Source organism: Lepidochelys kempii, chromosome 3, assembly GCF_965140265.1.
Source record: "Lepidochelys kempii isolate rLepKem1 chromosome 3, rLepKem1.hap2, whole genome shotgun sequence".
NCBI classification, from domain to species: Eukaryota; Metazoa; Chordata; order Testudines; family Cheloniidae; genus Lepidochelys; species Lepidochelys kempii.
Window position 1 is genome coordinate 84,344,592 of NC_133258.1, and position 19,143 is coordinate 84,363,734.

At 44.3% G+C, this 19,143-nt stretch overlaps 1 protein-coding gene across 5 annotated transcripts in view; it reads right to left on the reverse strand.

Annotated features, from left to right (window-relative positions):
- The window catches only part of WASF1 (WASP family member 1), a 173,251-nt gene that overhangs the window by 128,367 nt on the left and 25,741 nt on the right, over positions 1 to 19,143 (reverse strand). For 2 of the 5 annotated variants that reach the window (XM_073337021.1, XM_073337020.1), the window contains exon 2: positions 15,236 to 15,611. The exons of the other annotated variants lie outside the window; for them this stretch is intronic. The gene's annotated coding sequence lies outside the window, so the exon portion shown is untranslated. The remainder of the gene's footprint in view (positions 1 to 15,235; positions 15,612 to 19,143) is intronic. 5 annotated transcript variants of the gene reach the window in all.

Genomic DNA, 19,143 nt, shown 5'->3' on the forward strand with positions numbered 1-19,143 from the left:
GGTCTCTGCCTCCACCTTTGTGGGTCATATTGCCTTTGTGGTTGAGTGTAGAGTGTGGATCTAGATCTTTGTGTCGAGTAATACTTCCTGTTTTTCCTTTTGTGTAGGCGTGTATATGCCGAGGACCGCAGTGTCACCCTGGAGTCCTTCGGTGTATGAAGGGACTGTTACAAAAGCTTTCATATTTGATATTTGCATGTCAAACATTTTTCAAATCCTCTTTGTTGCTATGAAAGAGATTAGTTTCCATTATGTAGGGTTTTAAAAAATATTGATTTTAAAATGTCATAAAATAATTACAAGTAAAGTTTAAAATCATACTTAGAACTGATCCCTGCCTAATTCTCTTTATTCACTGAAGTTTTTCCATCACTGCTTTGCTGTAAATCGCAGAGAGAACTGCAATATTCAGACTAGGTTTTGAGAAAGATTTTGAGACAATGGAATTGGGTTTTACATGGAGAATGCTATAGAAGAAGAGACTTGATAGTAATTTAATTTGAGGCAGTCAGTAATTAGTGAGCAATAACCTGCTCTAATCAACAAAGTCAAATCTCATATTTTTCCCCACAATTTAGACAAATCACATTTGCCAACCTCCAGTTATTACCTCTCAAGAAAACAGTACAATTAGAATACTTGATGTACAGTCACTGACCCATTATAGATGAACTGAAATGCTTCATTAACAAATCCTGAAATCTCAAATCATAGAAGACATGCATGTACAGCTGCATTGCAAATAATTACAATGTATTGGTAAAGTAAAAAACTATTTTTTAAAGCCTACACGGACCAGAGTTCAGACTGTAGAGGTTCCAGGCCAAATTCTCTGCTAGGATAAATCCATTAAGTAGAGTTATGCCAGCAGAAAATTTGACTCTGTGTTTCTCCTAATCAGTTGATGACAGCACAAACTTTCAAACCATGAAAAGCACTGCATTTTGTACAGTACCTTAAGTGTTAACTGATATCACCAGTAAGAGGAACAGAGAACTCTGAATTCAGGTTATGGCAGGTAAATAAAGGAGGAAATACATCTATTTTGTTTAGAAATGCATTCTTGTATATAATTTTAGCTTATACACATTATAAATAGTTATTTTTCTCATTTTTTGAAAAGTAAACCTACTCCCTGAGTTCAAATCTTTCACTTAGATAGTACAATAAATCAGCCGTAGATACTACACTATTACTGTAACAGGCCAAGTTCTAATGAATTTCTTTCAGCCTAGCTGGTCAAACAAATTGAAAATCTAACTGAACCACTTATGGCTATATAGCAGTGATATGCCTATCAAACATGCGGATTTGAAAACATCTGAAGCACTGCATTATGGTATATTTTACTGAAGTTAAGGAAATACAGCACATGCTCAGTATGCTTTTTGAAATGCCAATAAGTAACCTTAAAATCAAAAATTATTTCAAATTTATCAAAAAGACAGACAAGTCAATGTACTGGAAGACATTCAAGGCCTCTGTGATGGGTATGACTATGCCCTATATTCATACCAGGAGAAATTTGCAGGTAATCTACTAAAGAAAAATTGCCACATCTGTTAACTTCCTTTAGCTTCCCTCTTAAAATTCTACCATGAGACTGCTCTACCTCCTCTCTGAAGCAAGGAGGTCATTCTAGCCTACCCTCTCCCACTCCTTGTGTTTCTCAGCCAGAGAATAAGATGAAATCATCTTCACATTGGCAGTTCTGAAGATTTAACCTTTTTTTGTTCCTTAAGTGTCCAATCTGATGTGTCAGAAGTAGCTTTTCTCTTCTGCAAGGCTCCAGAGGCAAACCTCTATCCCCTTAGGCTGCACTGGGCAAGATGAATGACAGGATTAAAACACTCAAGAGTATTTTTAACAAAGCAGTTTGAGGTCCAGTTCTGCCCTACAGGCACCAGATCCTACAAACAACACTGAACACAGACCACAAAACCACTCTCTTATAGAGATTTTTAATAATTCCTACACTCTGTATAGGAAAAAATGCTTCCCTTATTTCCTTCTGAAGATTTGACAAGTGTTTTGAGAAAGATTTGGTTCTACTGCATATTCTTCCTGAATGATTTATTCCAGCCACCTATCCAAAATCATTATGGACAACTATTTTGAAGAGCTGAGGTCTGAGGGGAAAGGCAAATATCAATTTTTTCAGTGAAGCTTATTGAAAAATTCTAAGGACCTTCTTCCTCTGATGTATTTTCTCTTAGATTTAGGCATTTTTCTTCTGATTTTTCTAAGTTAGGAATCTATGCATCCTGTTCCGGACCTTCAGTAAGTGCTAAATTTTCTCTCAGATTCTTGATTATACTTCCTGGGGCTTGTTTGGACTACCAAAGAGTGGAAGAGAGATGGGGATTATTCCTTAGAACTGCAACCAATGTAACTAGTCAGAGCCTACAGGAAAGAAAAAGTATCTATTTCTTTGTGGAGATCAGGTCAATATTCTGGGCCTATAAGGGTAAAAAGGAGTAAATTTAATGACAACACAGCTGCTTGGAGCTTTAGAGGAGGGATTAGATTGAGGCAGCTCCAAAGGAATGCAGCCTGTCCACTTTCCTAGTGGCATGATAATCAGTTAAGAACTTTCAAAGGAACTCTTCCCCCAGGGAGGAGAAAGAAGAAAGTTCTGACTTAGTCTTGAGGTAGAAACATTCATTTCATCCAAAGAGATGGGTTTCATCATGGGTCTGTTCACTGAATACAATCAAAGCTGGATGCTATAGTAACAGAGACAGGGTTACCCTTGTGAGCGGAGTGTCAAGAATAGGTCCCTTTTTCACTTAAACTCAATTAAAAAAAAAAATTATGTATATCATTCTTCTGGAAAACTGAAATAAAAAAAGACGTCAGGTTCACTTTCTTGTTATGGGGTGGTTTATTGCTGCTTGACATTTAGCTGTATTATTGGGCTGCCAGGATGCAAACTGTGTTTTATTTCAGAACAATCTCTCCCACCCACCACAAGCAGCTACAAGCAGGTACAGCATGAAGTCTCATTTCATTAAGAACTGTCATACCTATAACGTACTTTACTCTAGATTCACTCAATCCCTGGCCTTTATAAATAGAAGTAAAGATTCTCAATCTAGAAGGTAGCACTTGGAGTTTTGGAGGCTATTTAAGGAAGTTCTTGAAAGAGCTTCTCCCCAGTTTGGAGTAACACTTGTCAACTTCTTTTTCAGGAGAAGAGCATGATTTTGGGGACCAAGAGAATATATTACAACTATACCTCTAGGGGAAAAAAAATCAAAATATTTGATCTCTTACAGCAATTTGGACAATCCACTATTAGCAATTTTAGCAATACCTCCAACTAAGACAGAGAAATAATCCTGATAACCTCCCTAATCTCCATCCTCCTGGAAATGTTTCCTGTAGGCAAGTTTCTAAATTAATGCCTCCCTCCTTTTAAATGCATAACCTAAGCATATAGATTGGTCCAGGGTAGCCTATCAAACAGCTTAGAGAGACAGAGTGCTGAGAAACCCCCAACTCCCTCCTCATCTCCTAGAACTAACACCCCAAAACAAAATATTCATTTCTGTTCTTATCATTCTAAACAGAAACTGATATATTATTTTCTTACTCATCTTTGAGTCCTTCTACTGTGTAGCACTAGGCTGTTCCACCAAGAAAGAAAGGATACTTACTGGAGATCTCTCTCTCCAGCACATTTCCTAAGAATGCCCAAGAGTATGAAAATCATGAAAGACATTTAAAAAATGCTCTCTGATTAGAAATAATAAAAGAATAATACTTTAAGGACCAATATTATTATATAAGTCACAGAAGAAGCCATGGTCCCTGTCACAAGTTCAGTGTGTCAATAACACAACAATTTTGTAGAAGATGATATCAGCCTTGAACTGCAGTTAGAATTGCTGAGACTTAATTACTAACATTACCACAATTAGATGTTACTGGGACCTTGTGCAGATTGTTAGCTTGTTCAGTCAAGTGTACCATAAGGCACTGAACCTATGAAATCTCACACCCACACTTGGATGACTGGCTGCACAAAACCTTGCATTGCTACTTCCTAAAGAAAAAGGTTTATACCAGAAGGCATTTGACACCCTCTATTGCTATTGAACAGTCACAATGGTCAGCCACTTATTTAGACTGAATGTCTAGCGGTTACAAATATGGCTTTTAAAGAACATTAACTGAAGTTTGAACTTAGTATATTCACATCTCCAAGATCTATACTGTGCTCTTCTGAGAGTTGGACTGTAGCTTGTGTTTACTCTTTTCCGCCATATTTTTGTTAGAGAAGCATGTAAAGAAACAGTTGAATATTGCCAACAGTTCTCAGCATATATTTTTTCCTTATATCAGTGTATGCAGAGCAGTGCTTCACATCCTTTCCGGCATGAAGCTCCAAATAGTGATAGATCTGCACCTAGGCCCTCCGCATCCTTGGCATTGTTGTTGCATCTCACCTGTTTTTAATCCATTGTCTCTCATTTGCTGTTTGTTCTTTTTTATCTTTTATCTTTATGTTCACATGTGTTTTCTTGTTATCACTGCCTTTCTCCCCCTTCTCCCCAGAAACACAGCCCAGCCGTCTTCCTTTGCTCTCTGTGAAAATTCTCTTCTCCAGTTTTCCTCATCTAAAGCCCTTCCCCTCTCCCCACTCCCTTACTCTATGTTCTCTCTCTCCTAACTTCCTTCCCTCTCTTCCAGTTCCCTGCCTTACTTTCTCCTTAGTTCACTTTCATGGTTTTGCTCTCTTTTCCACCTCTCTTCCCAGTATATAGTTGTCAACTTTTACATATATTGCCAAGTACAATTCTCTTAAGGTCTGATACTGCACCACTGAAATCAAGAAGAAATTTTGCTATTGACGTAAGTGGGATCACGACTTTAGTAATGGGATAATGGACAGTGCTGTAGGCATTCTCTGAAAGCAAGAGAAAAAACAACCAGAGGAAAAACACGCTAATCTCACCAGAATTCAAATAAAAACCACCCAGTGGCCCCTAAATCACTGGCCAATTTGAAGATAGTCTTAAAATAAAATCACACAGCTCTCCTTCCAATATTACTTGGCCTTTCTCCTCCAAGTAACTGACCTCTTTTTGCCTACACTGAGAAAGGTAGCTCTCTCTCAACTGCACCCATCCTCACTCACCCATCAAGATGACCTTCACGCAGTTCTAGATGCAGCCACCAGGGTTCAGAGCTAGGAACCAGCTGCCTCCAGCCAAAAAAGCAGCAGTCAGAGAGCGGGTCACTGAACAGCTTCCATCCATGCATTCCTGGGACATTGACCAGGACAGCAGTTTCCTGGGATAGGTTTACAAAGCCTGCTCTTTTCTTAGCCAGTCCTGGGCTAGTGGAAGGTATGCTAGTAATTTTCCTTCTTCCCACCACCTATCAGACAAATGGATGCAGGGAGATAAAGGGGCAGAAAAAAGGTATACCAGGTGGTATACCTGTACAAAGAGAAAATAAAAAGAAGTAGGTGAAAAGAGGCTGACCTGGCCCATTGTTTTCACAAAGCTGAAATTGGCCTTTTTAAAGCACCAAGCATATATGCTACTGGTCTGGGCTTTAGTCTGCTTGTACATTATAAATGTCATCAAGTCCTGATTACTTGTATCTAAGTTACCATCAATTTTTAGTTCTGTAATCAGTTCCTCTTTAAATAAAAAATCCAGAGAGGGAGGATGCCTAGGGGTACCCTTCAGAGTCAATTTCAAGAATACCTGTTATTTTGTGAAATCCAGTTCATTCCAAGTGCAAAAGTATTTCTGAAAACCAGTTTTTATGAGGCCTAAAGATAAATCACATGTAGTGGGGTGATTTAGTAGTATCCAGAGAGTGACCGACTGAGGCAGGTAAATCATTCCAAACTTCCCTTCAGTTTAGTAGCACAATTTTAAATAATATCCCTAAAGAACCTCTGGAAAAAATGGTTACTCACCTTCTCGTAACTGTTGTTCTTCGAGATGTGTTGTTCATGGCCATTCCAATCAGGTGTATGTGTGCGCACGTGCACGACGGCCGGATGATTTTTCCCTTAGCAGCATCCATCGGGTCGGCCTGGGCGCCCCCCGGAGTCGTGTCCTTATGGCACCTAATATATAGCCCTGCCAACCCGCCACCCCTTCAGTTCCTTCTTGCCAGCTACTCCGACAGAGGGGTAGGAGGGTGGGTATTGGAATGGACATGAACAACACATCTCAAAGAATAAGAGTTACGAGAAGATGAGTAACTTTTTTCTTCAAGTGCTCATTCATGTAGATTCCAATCAGGTGACTCCCAAGCAAAATTAGGAGGTGGGGTCGGAGCTGTCCACTGACTGGAGTACTGTTCTACCAAAGGCCACATCATTTCTGGCCTGTCTAGTAATTGCATAGTGTGCGGCGAAAGTGTGTATCAATGACCACATCGCCACCCTGCAGATTTCCTGGGTGGGAACTTGGGGCACAAAGGCTGTTGATGAAGCTTGTGCTCTTGTAGAATGCTCCATTATCAGGGGCACTGGGATCCCTGCTAGATTGTAGCACTCGGTAATGTAGGCCACAATCCATGATGAAATGCGCTGTGTCGAAACAGGCTGGCCCTTCATTCTGTCCACTACTACGACAAACAGCTGTACCGACTTCCTGAACACTTTCATTCTTTCTGTGTAAAAGGCCAGTGCTCTGTGAACGTTGAGAGTGTGGAGTCTCTGCTCCCTGCTACTCACATGAGACTTGGGGTAGAACATTGGGAGGAAAATGTCCGGGTTGATGTGGAACTGCGATACGACCTTCGAGAGGAAGGCCGGATGAGGTCTGAGCTGAACATTGTCCTTAACAAACATGGTGTAGGGCAGCTCGGACGTCAGAGCCCTAAGCTCAGACACCCTCCACGCTGAAGTTATCGCCACCAAGAACGTGACCTTGTAGGAGAGGTAAAGCAGGAAGCATGTTGCTAGAGGCTCAAAGGGATGCCCCATGAGCCTGGAGAGGACCAAGTTAAGGTCCCAAGCAGGGACCGGTTGGCGGACGTGCAGGTACAACTTGTCGAGGCCTTTTAGGAAGTGACTGACCAGAGATTAGCGAAAACTGAGCAGTCCTGTACCCCTGGGTGGAAAGCCGAGATGGCAGCCAGATGTACTCTTATAGAAGACAAGGAGAGACCTTCCTGCTTCAGGTGAAAAAGATAATCCAAAATCGGGGGCACTGAGGCTAGCACCGGGGAAAAGTTGCGCTGAGCTGACCAGATTGAAAATCTCTTCCACTTGGCCAGGTACGTGGCCCTACTGGAGGGTTTCCTACTGCCCAAGAGAACCCGTCTGACTTGTTCTGAACAGGAGAGCTCAAACGGGTTCAGCCATGGAGCCTCCAGGCTGGGAGATGCAACGACTGAAGGTTTGGGTGCTGGAGCCACCTGTATCCTGGGTGAGAAGGTCTGGGAAAAGCAGCAGGGTAATCGGGGCTCCCGCTGACATGTCTAGGAGAGACGTGTACCAATGCTGGAGGGGCCAGGATGGTGCTATGAGAATGACCCGAGCCCGGTCTCTGCGGATCTTGAGCATGACCTTGTGGACGAGCAGTATGGGTGGGAAGGTGTATAGAAGCGGTCCTGTCCCCCTCCCCCCTCGCCCTCAGTGGAGGAGGAACGCGTCCGCTGTGGAGCCCGTACTGTGATTCTGGAAGGAGCAGAACTGCTCACACCTCCTGTTGCATCTTGTGGTGAAGAGGCCGATCGGGGAGAGCCCCACCTCTGGAAGAGCGAAGATGTGACGTCCAGGCAAAGGGATCACTCATGCCTGTAAAAAGACCTACTGAGGCTGTTTGCCAGCTTGTTTTGGACCCCTGGAAGGTACAACACTTATAGGTCAACTGAGTGCTCTACACAGAAGTCCCATAACCTGAGGGCTTCCTGGCACAGGGGAGAGGAGAATGCACCCCGTTTGTTGATATAGAACATTGCAGTCGTATTGTCCATCATGACCAATACGCTTCGACCCGCTAGGTGTACTGCCCTGAGCTCCCGGACATAGATATGAAGTCAGAGATCTGTCTGCGACCAGAGGCCCTGAGTTCTGTGGTCCCCCAGATGAGCCCCCTACCCCAAATCTGAGGCATCTGTTATTAGCGTCAGGGATGGTTGCAGGGCAGTGAAGGGGACGCCTGAGCAAACCTGCTGAGCATCCATACACCACATGATCGAGTCGAGGATGGGGCAAGGTAGGGTCACGATCCTGTCCAAGCTGTCCCTGGCAGGTCTGTACACTGATGCAAGCTGCGACTGAAGTGGCCGAAGGCTGAGTCTGGCATGTCAGACCACATACGTAGAAGCTACCATGTGACCGAGCAGTTTGAGACAATTTCTCACAGTGGTGGTGGGCAACTGCCCATCCCTGGATCATAGCAACAAGGGCCTGGAATCACGCCTGCGGGAGGAATGCTCTGGCTTGGGTTGAATCCAGAACGGCCCCTATGAACTCTATCCTCTGAACCGGGGACAGAGTCGATTTCGCCTCATTCAGTAGGAAGCCCAGGTTCTCGAAGGTGGCTCTGATGAATGCCACCTGAGTTCTGGATTGGCCTTTGATCAGCCAGTTGTCGAGGTAAGGGAACACCTGTACCTTATGTTTCTAGAGAAAGGCGGTGACGACTGCCATGCACTTGGTGAAGACTCAAGGTGCCGCTGACAGGCTGAAAGGGAGAACTGTAAATTGGTAATGCGAACCGTTGATCACAAACCTGAGGTACTTTCTGTGGTTTTGCACTATTGCTATGTGAAAATATGCGTCCTTCAAGTCGAGGGCGGCATACCAGACTGGTGGATCCAATGAATGGATAATGGAGGTCAAGGAGACCATGCGGAACCTGAGTTTCCTCACAAACTAACTGAGGCTACGCGGTCCAGGATAGGCCTTAGGCCACCTTTGGTATTAGGAAATAGCGGGAATTGAAACCCTCGTCCCTGTGCTCCAGTGGAACATCCTCCACAGCCCCTAGCACTAGGAGCGAGTGCACCTCCTGAATGAGAAGTTGCTTGTGAGAAGGGTCCCTGAAGAGGGACAGGGAAGAGGGGTGGAAGGGCACAGAATTGGATGGAGTATCCCCTCTCTACTGTACGATGCACCCAGCGGTCAGAAGTTATACGGGACCCTGCACTCTAGAAAGGGGATAGTCAGGAGGAAAAGGTAAGGTGGGGTGAATCCAGTCTCTGGTCTGGTGCGCCGTCCTCGACCGCACCTTCAAAATGCCCGTTTAGGGCCGGAAGGTGGTTTGGGCTGACCCTGGTTAGCGGAGGAATGTTGTCTTCTCCTACCGCTCCTGTTCCTCCTCCTAGAATTGTCCTGGCGGTTCTGCTGTTGGAACCTTTGAGGAAGTTGTGGGCGGAAGTGTCTGTGCTGTGTGGCGGGTGTATGCAAACCCAAGGATCTGAGGGTGGCTCAGGAATCTTTTAGGCTGTGGAGCCATTTGTCCGCCTTATCTGAAAACAGAGTCTCACCCTCAAATGGGAGGTCCTGAATCATTTGCTGAACTTCATAGGGTAACCCTGAAACTTGAAACCAGGCCCCCCGTTGCATAGCCACCCCTGTCGCCATGACTCTTGTGACTGCATCTGCAGCATCTAAGGCTGCCTGTAGTGAAGTGCGGGAAACTAATTTCCCTTCTTCCATCAAGGTGGTGAACTCTGACCGAGAGTCCGAAGGGACGAGCTCTGTGAACTTAGCCATGGAAGCACAGGTGTTATAAGAAAAGTACTTGTGGCACCTTAGAGACTAACAGATTTATTTGAGGTGTTAGAGTACCCGCTCACAATGGCCTGCTGTTTAGCAATACGGAGTAGATTTTTCTACCCACGAGGTCCAGTCATCTAGCGTCCCTATTCTTTGGTGAAGGACCTTGGAAACCTTGATTCTCCCGCTGGTTAGCCGTATCGGCGACCAACGGGTCCAGAGGCAGATGGGAGTAGGATGCTCAAAGCCTCTGGAGGGGACAATATACTGGCACTCATTGCGTTTGGCAATGGGTGGCAGAGATGCTGGCGTCTGCCATAGAGTTTTGGTGGTGTCCACCACCGTCATTATGAGGGCCCGTGAGGGCCCCGAGGGTGCTAGGATGTCCACCATGGGATCCGTGTCCTCAACCACCTCCTTGGCCTTGATGCCCAAGCCTTGGACAGCCCTGCGGAGCAACTGCTGTAAAACTCTGTTGTCCTCTAACGCAGGGGCTACGGATGTCCCCACCGACGCTTCGTCCAGCGACGAAGAGGAGGAAGCGTGTGCTGGTGAAAGAAGCTCCGTGCTGCCTGCTCTGGACGGGTCACGTGACTCCCGGAGCAGCGTTGGAGGGGGTGCAGATGACAGTGCTGGGGCCATAGGCGTCATAGCCAGCATCGGCGTCAGTCTCACAGGAGGGAAATGCATCGGCACGCTCACAGGAGCCACTGGGGTCGGGGGGGGGGGGCCCGGTGCCGACATCGGCTCCTGGGCCATAGGTGCCTGCATGGAGGTCGACATCAACAACGGTGCAGGTGTGGGAGATGGGTGTGAAGACATCGTGAAGGCTGGTGCCAAAGTCGGAGCTGAGCACGGTGCCGGAGTCAACAACGATGCCGGAGGAAAAAGCGTCGGGACCGTAGGTGCCGGGGGCGGATGCACAGCGGAAGGCGATACATAAGTGGTGGAGGCGACTGAAGACGTCGCTGAACGTGGGCCCTGGGTTCCTCTCTGGCCCTGGTGATAAGCCCAGGGAGTCCAGAAGGGCCACTGAGGTGGGTTCTGCCACTGCAAAGGCCACACCTGATGTTCCCTTCTGTCTCTGCCCGACCTCGCTCTACGGCTTCTGCTCCTACTTGAGCGATAGGAGTCAGGCTCTGACTCAGGTCTCAGACACTGACGACCACAGAGGAGCTGGGTGTCTCAAACAGCGAGAGCTCGGGGAGTGGGAAGGCGCTCTGTCAGAGTGTGTAGGTACCAATGGACAAGGCGAAGGGGAGTGCCTTGACATCATAGCTGGCTTTCCCTTGGAATGCACTGGAGCATGGGGCTGCGTCAGCGCTGAGAATTCTTCCCTGGCAGACGAGAATGGTGCCATCAGATGGAGAAGATCTCTGACAGCTTGGTACGCTTGCGGCATGGACGGGAGCTGCAGCTGCTGTGTAGGTGCCAGAGGTCAAGATGGGGCCGGACTCAATTACCTCATGTGGGCAGGAGTCAAGACAGCCCCGGAAGGAGATGCTGAGGAGTGGCCCGCCTGGGGTCGGACTTCTTGAGGCTTAGTCAGAGAACGGTCATCTGGCTTTTTCTTCTTTTGAGGCACTGGCGAATGGGAGCGGTGCCTAGTATCAGAAGGGCCCCATGAGGAGCCATGGTGGTGCTGAGTGTCCTTGGAGGAGTCCTTCCTTGGCACTGAAGTCGCCGACAGCGTCGGAGCGCTCAGCATCGAGGACAACGCCATCAGGGTCGGATCTCTCGAACCCGGGTCGGAGTGGGGGCACAAGGCTGCCTCCATGAGGATCACCTTCAGCTGCTGTTCCCGTTCTTTAAGTGTTCTCGGGCAGAACTCGCAGCAGATCTTGCAACGATCTTTCTGATGAGTCTCCCCCAGGCACTGAAGAAACGACAAGTGCGGATCACTCTTAAGCATGTGCTTGGTGCAAGCCACGCAGTTCTTAAATCCCGGGGATCACAGCAAGCCACGGCCCCTGGGCCAGAGTGGGGCAGGAGGGAACCCCAACTACCATACTATACTAAACTTTAAACTGATACAACTAACTATATACACCGAATAACGAAGAGACTTGCTGAGCAAGAGCCAAGGGAAATTCCAGCCACCGTCACTGGCAGTAAGGAACTGAAGGGATGGCGGGTTGGCAGGACTATATATTAGGCACCATAAGGGTGCAACTCCCAGGGGCGCCCAGGCTGACCTGACGGATGCTGCTAAGGGAAAAATCTTCCAGCCATCATGCACGTGCGTACGCACACACCTGATTGGTATTGACATGAACAAGCACTCGAAGAACTGTTGCACTGTGTTCTCGCTGATAATCCACCCTGACTCCAGCAAGTTATTTTGCATCCTCCTCCCTAGTGAACAGCTCCAGTACTAGCACCTCTGTTGCTCACAGCTTTGCCAAGATGTAGCAATGTGAAACTGACCTGGTTCATATCAATATCACTGCTGCCCAGGGTTCTGAACAACAGTACAGAAAACTTACAAGACTCTAGTCAGCTTTCACTAGAACAGCTTGAGAAAGCTATGAGCAGCAAGAAAAGCAGACTGTCTGCAAATTTAAAAGACAGCATCGTGCATCAGCTTATATTCTTCATAACCATAAAAGGGCCAAAAACTCAAGTTTAAAAATATTTAAAGCTCAGATTCTGCAGAAGTTAGTGCACTCATCTGGGAACTATTCCTACCCATCACAGGTAAGAGGGTTTTTAAAGTTCTCGGCATTTTAATAAAAATAAACTGCAACAACAAAGGTACAAATTTCTCCTTCAGAACTATGGACCTTATCCTGAAGGTAATAGTAATTCTGCCACTAACTTCAATATGAGCATGGTCAGAACGTTTGTGCAGTACATGCCAAGTTTAAGTTTAGAAAACCATTTCAAATTTCCAGCATACCTTAAAAAACATTTAAAAATTTCTCTCCTAAATAGATTTTTTGCAATTTACCCCAGAATATTTGTTTGCCCAATCAAACATGAAGAATTTTATTCTAAAAAGTTAAGTGATTGAGAATAGGAGTTTCGAATCTATATGGCAAGTTTATATATCTTCTTTACATATCTTCTAAGGTTCTACAAGTTGTTTTAATCTTTACCATTACACATATTAATAAATGTTTTTGAATGCATTAATTTTATATTTTTGTACATTAATGTTCAGAACATGTCTCTACCCTCAACCCTATGTTTCTAGCCCCTAATTTAAAACATGCACTTTATAACTTCTTGTACTATCTACAACTTCCAAGTAGTGTTGTTTCCAAAACATTTATTATTTAATATAATCTCTCTGCTGGCTTATATGAATTTTTATATAATAAATTATTATTTATAAAAACAACACAATAGTACATAGTTTATTTTACTAGCACTCCTAAGGAAACTATTTAAAACTAAATTATTTAAAACATGGCTAGACTTGTTATTGTCCTAATATGTTTAAGGAGATCTCTGCAGGAAAAAACATTAGAGCTCCCAATTTTTAACAATAGTAAGTGAAATAATATTTTTATTATAACTTTTCCATACAAAATGCTTAACCTACAATTAAGATAGTCTGGAGTTTTAAATGGTCTGTTGTCCCAAATGGTCTGTTGACAATGTTGAAGTTTGATCATTTACTTCCGCCAAAAGAGACTGCAACTGGAATATTCCTTGCTTGCCCAGGCTTTTATATGAAACAGTTTAATATACAGACATCAACAGTTCAGAACAAAACCTACATCATTACTCCACTTTAACAGCACCCAAAAAACTTACCTCTACTCCTCCAAAGATGGGAAGACATGAGAATTATCTGTAAGTAATTTTTCATTTGTTCTTGACTCCTTTTCTCCCATCCTACATGAAAGACTATACAGGACAGTTGGAAGTACAGCTCCTCTACCAGAAGCAAGGAGGCAAAAGATCTGTGAACAAGACTTCCTCCACATAAACCCCAGTCTGTTCCTTTACCTTCCAGTTAGACATTTCTATAGCAGGAAAGGTTTAGAAGGAAAGAAATAGCACACTTCCTTAGTGGAGAGGAGGGTAGAATGTGGGGTGAAAGTAAGATGACAAATGAAATTACTAGCAAGTAATTTTCAATTGCTATATGTCCCCCTTCTTCTACTACAAGACAGATAGCTGAATGTAAATAAGCAGCACCTGAAGCTGAGAATTTACATACCTTACTGTGCTGTCTGCAGTACGTTCTATCCAACAGTGCAGACAGCAATCCAGCTGATAAGTGTTTTATAAATATGATGAACTGAGTATGCACCTTATATTCCTCAACTCTTTCTCCCCAGGAAGTAGAGTTACTTTTAGAAAAACATCTCCTGATACTCAGGGATGATGTTAAACTGTTCATATATTAGGCAGATAAAGCTTTAAGCCATCTAGAATTGGTAGCCTTAGCCATTCCCTTTCCTTTATGGCATCCCTCAAAGAGCCACGATGATTTGTCTGTCTTCTCTGAACTATTGACAATGACATAGTAAAACTTCAGAACCTGTTTAATGTCCAGTGAATGCAGCTTTCTGTCATAAGAAATAAAAGGACTGCATAGATAGTTGAGGAATGAATTGAGGATGCTGACCTCAAATCCCTTCTTAAACCCTATCAGTAAAAAGCGCACAATGTTCTGTAGGGAACAGGAATAACTTTGATATTTCACACCATAATCTATTTAAGTAAAGATGCCCTAAAGATGCCTTAAATAAGTGAATATGTTAAAATTATGGAAGCTTTTCTGTTCTTACAAATCCAAACAGCCACACTACTGCTATAGAGATTTCTCAGTCTAGGAAATGGTTACTCTTAATTTTCTATATGTTAACTTGTGGGTTTTGGCAGTGCAACACCAGACTCTTGGAAAGGAGATCAAGAATTCAGGGAAGAGAACAAGGTAGAGCCACCAACAATATTATCACCATCGCCCTGACCAAAACTTCCTTATTGCCCACAAAGGTAGAAGATTAAGGAAGAAAAAGAGTAGACCAGTGCCTTCCTCCAAAGTCTCAAGTTCATCTGGGTTCAGTATTCCAGTGAAAAAATCAGGGCACTTGAGAGACCTGTCTATGGCAAACCAGCCTATTGTGGAGCTGTCACATTTATCACATCTTGAGAAGAAAATGGGTTTGGACTCCTGACCCACTAGAGCCAGCTACTCATGACTGAGTAAGATAAGAAAGGCTGCCCATAGGGATAAAAGGCAGGACATCACCATAAGCTTCAGAAAAACAGCTGGTTCCAGGTGCAGTCCTGGCTATTCACTTTGGTACCTGATGACCTGTTGCTACATCTAATGAGCATATGACACCTGAGAATTAGAGATTTCCACAGCTGGAGGATTAAAGGAATTGATGATACTGATGTTTAACTTCCATTCCTCTGGGGTCCAAAGAAGACCCTGGTGGGCTCCCCAATCCATGAGGCTTGCATCCATAATGCACATACAGGTTTGGAGGGGAAGCTACCTCTGGGAATGCCAAGTACCTGTGTGCAAACTGGGAAAGAATGAGAAAAACCTGTGAAAATGAGACTTACAGTTATCCCAGAGATATGGAGAAGGGAATCACATTGGTCTGTACTGAGCTGGGATGCAGGCAGGGAGGATCCAAGAGAAGAGTCTCTGCTGTCTTCAGGCAGGACAGGAATTTGAAAGGTTTCTGACTAGGCAAGAAATCCCATAGGCCTGATAGAGGGGGAATGTTGTCTGGATTCTCAATATCAAAATTGAAGAGAATGGCTCTGGAACTGGATTCCTCGGTTTCTCCCCCTCATGACAGCACCCCTCTCGGTAGGGGGCTCAGGTAGTTTTGGAAACTCTGCTTCCAGCTTCTCCCTCTGCTCGGGATTCCCCGATTTGGCTGCACTGGTGGGAGGTATGAGGTCCTTTATTTCTCCATCTTCTTTAAATAGCCTAGGATAAAAAAAAAAAGGGAGAGTAGAGGAAGAAGAGGCAAACAGGGGGGACCAAGAGGCAAAAGAACTGGAAGGAAAGGAACAGACTGGATCCTGTAAGGAGGAAGTCTCAGTTCTTCTGCTTTCTTGCTTCATGTTGGGTGGAGCCATAATGCCAAGTGTTCCTGGGTATCTCTTGTAGCATGAGTGAAGGAAGAGGAGATAAAAATATAAAGTTATTCACTGTACTAAGATTACTACAGATCTGAATTTATATCCTGAGTGATACCAGTCAGCTCTGTGTTCTTGGGGAACCAGGGCACAGTATCCAGCCTGTCTGACTCATGAAAGACACCCCCCTACCAACCTCTGCTTAAACCAAAACCCATCAGAGAAAAAAACTTGCAGAGAGCAGTGAAGGGCGTTGGGAGACACACCTAGGCCCCTCCCGATAAGAGTGACAAGATTAAGACATCTCCATTAGCATACAGAATGAAGAACAGAGACAACTCCCCTAGTCTCATCTGAATGAGAGATGGAACAGAGATTAGCATAAAGAATGAAGAACAGAGAACTACACTGAACTCTGGGACCAGAAAAGGAGGGGCGCATTGCATCATGGGAATGTCTGCTCCAGATGTTACTGAATCTATGCCTGCACACACCCAGCTCAGCAATTATCAGACCAATGCTAGTAATAAATCCTTGATATCCAAAATACTGAAGCAGCCTAGTTGCATTGTGAGCTCCCTAGAAGAAAACACCACTCATAGCCAAGACTGATCAGCTCCTATTGTCTAGCCTAAAAAAACCACTTGAGTCATCAGTTTACCCATAAATAAATCTAGTGGTCTCCCTTGAACCATTGTATTTCCTCTACAAAACCCCTACCTATGCCCAAGTAAGTGTTCTGATGCATAAATCCAAACTCTACATCAGTTCCACTGGGACTCCATGTCCTGACTGATCGTGCTGGGGGCTCTGCCTGTCTCCTGCACTCAGGACCCTGAGCTACCACCATCACCTGGGAACGCTAACCAGGGAGTGGTGAGATCCTTCCCCCCCCCCCCATTTCTCTTTTTCCTTTCTACCTCAGGTATTAACCTTTAATAATGTTGGTTTAAGATCTCCTTGTGTAGTTATCACTATTATTCAATAAACAACTTTTATGGTTAAGCTGGTTGCTTCTCTCTCTCTCTCTCTCTCTCTCTGAACTTTACTCTTTTGCGTTTTTAGCTTCCCCCATTTACTCTGCAACAACACTTCTTTTACCTAAGCTAAAGATCCCTGTAGTGCCCAAAAATACTGTGGGGTTTGCTCATCAAGTGGGTTATCATCAGTACAATTGTGACGTGAAAATGGGAGAGAGACGTGTTAAATCTGTGGCACATGGGGGGGGGGGGCAGCTGAAAGTGCTGCTCAGCACAGCCTATTGAGACCAGGGGCACATAAGGGTGACAGCTTGAAGGTGCTGCTTAACCCAGCCCATTGAGTACAGGGACATATAAGGGGATCAGCTTGAGAGTGCCGATTGACCTGGTCCGCTCAGACTTGCTCTGTTAGTGTGTGCGCGTGCATGCTCTTATCTAGTTCTAGGTACTGCAGGATAGCTCCATTGGGAGGGGACTTGCAGAAGGAAGGAGTAGAGCTCCATATGAACACACAAGTGACATGAAGAAAAGGAGGACTTGTGGCACCTTAGAGACTAACCAATTTATTTGAGCATAAGCTTTCGTGAGCTACAGCTCACTTCATCGGATGTAGCTCACGAAAGCTTATGCTCAAATAAATTGGTTAGTCTCTAAGGTGCCACAAGTACTCCTTTTCTTTTTGCGAATACAGACTAACAGGGCTGCTACTCTGAAACAAGTGACATAAGCAGTACATTAATAGAATTACAGGAACATTCCCCCTCCCCCCCAGAAGAGTAACCCTAATAAATGAGCGTACCCCAAAGTAACGGGCATATCTGGTAACATGAGATAATGCCAACCTGTAGACTATTACCATTTAAAAACAAAAACACCCACCACTATGAGTAACAGCATACACTATACTAGAATACACCACTACACTAGAATAAAAGACCCAGGGCAGTACAGTTGCAGCTGCTCTGGGTCAGCTGGTTTGTGCTGATTTGTGGGTCAGCCCGCACTCCAGCCTGCGCCTGAATATCTACACAGCAATTTTACAGTCCCACAAGCCCAAGTCAGCTGACTTGGGCCAACTTTGTGTGTTTAATTGCTGTGTAGATATACTCTATGTCTCTGCACTAACTCACGATATACAGTCAAGGGGCAACATTAAGGTGAAAAAAGGTCCATTAATAGTGCTAATTTAATTAAAAATAATTTTCAAACCCTGGTACGCTCTTCATCATGCTTGGTGTCTGCTCTTTGCCATTCACTAGCTTAGACAATACAGTTAGACTACTCAGTTTCACTTTGGTTTCTACTCGCTTTCATGGCCTGTTTCCTGTGCACTAGCACCAGGCTGGTTTTCTTCGGTTTCAGAGAGGGGAAGGTTTAGATTAAAAAATAAAATGTTAAGGATGTTTTAAAAAGACATTTTACTAGAACATTGCTATTCATGTCAGGTTTTGCTTAAAAAAAAAAACCAACAACTTTCTTTTTAAAATAAAATCTAAGTGTAAAGTGTAATACCATGCTGACCCCCTGCAAAAGATACGCATCTGAAATTCGTAGCAAACTTACAAAGAAGGATCACCTTTGCAAATTACATAGGTGAGCAGAAGAACATGGGGAAGTTCTTGTTCAGTTTCTGCTGCTGGCCAAGAAGTTCTGAAAAAATAATTAAGATTTTTGATATACTTAAATAAATATGCTCAAGTGAACAAACTATTGTAAAAAGAAAAGGAGTACTTGTGGCACCTTAGAGACTAACCAATTTATTTGAGCATGAGCTTTCGTGAGCTACAGCTCACTTCATCGGATGCATACCGTGGAAACTGCAGCAGACTTTATATACACACAGAGAATATGAAACAATACCTCCTCCCACCCCACTGTCCTGCTGGTAATAGCTTATCTAAAGTGATTAAGTTGGGCCATTTCCAGCACAAATCCAGGTTTTCTCACCCTCCACCCCCCACACAAATTCACTCTCCTGCTGGTGATAGCCCATCCAAAGTGACAACTCTCTACACAATGTGCATGATAATCAAGTTGGGCCATTTCCTGCACAAATCCAGGTTCTCTCACCCCCTCACCCCCCTCCCAAAAACCACACACACAAACTCACTATCCTGCTGGTAATAGCTCATCCAAAATGACCACTCTCCCTACAATGTGCATGATAAGCTGTAGCTCACGAAAGCTCATGCTCAAATAAATTGGTTAGTCTCTAAGGTGCCACAAGTACTCCTTTTCTTTTTGCGAATACAGACTAACACGGCTGTTACTCTGAAAACTATTGTCAGAAAGCAATTCAGAAAAGCTACAGTCAGTATATTATTACTATGCAGAGCACTTGCAGCACTTACATTTCCACAGCTCCTTGCACTGGCTTCTGAATATCAGTATCAGTTTCTC